Raw genomic sequence first — 267 nt, 5'->3', positions numbered from 1 at the left:
ATGTAGCAGGAACCTGTCCACCTGAAGCTGCAGCAGGAACCTGTCCACCTGAAGATGTAGCAGGAACCTGTCCACCTTAAGCTGCAGCAGGAACCTGTCCATCTGAAGCTGTAGCAGGAACCTGTCCATCTGAAGCTGCAGCAGGAACCTGTCCATCTGAAGCTGCAGCAGGAACCTGTCCACCTGAAGCTGCAGCAGGAACCTGTACACCTGAAGATGTAGCAGGAACCTGTCCACCTGAAGCTGCAGCAGGAACCTGTCCACCTG

The sequence above is a fragment of the Nematolebias whitei genome, chromosome 3 (genome assembly GCF_014905685.2).
Source record: "Nematolebias whitei isolate Nwh7 chromosome 3, NemWhi1, whole genome shotgun sequence".
Classification (NCBI taxonomy): Eukaryota; Metazoa; Chordata; class Actinopteri; order Cyprinodontiformes; family Rivulidae; genus Nematolebias; species Nematolebias whitei.
The sequence above is the reverse complement of the archived record's forward strand: the minus strand, read 5'-3'. Positions refer to the sequence as shown.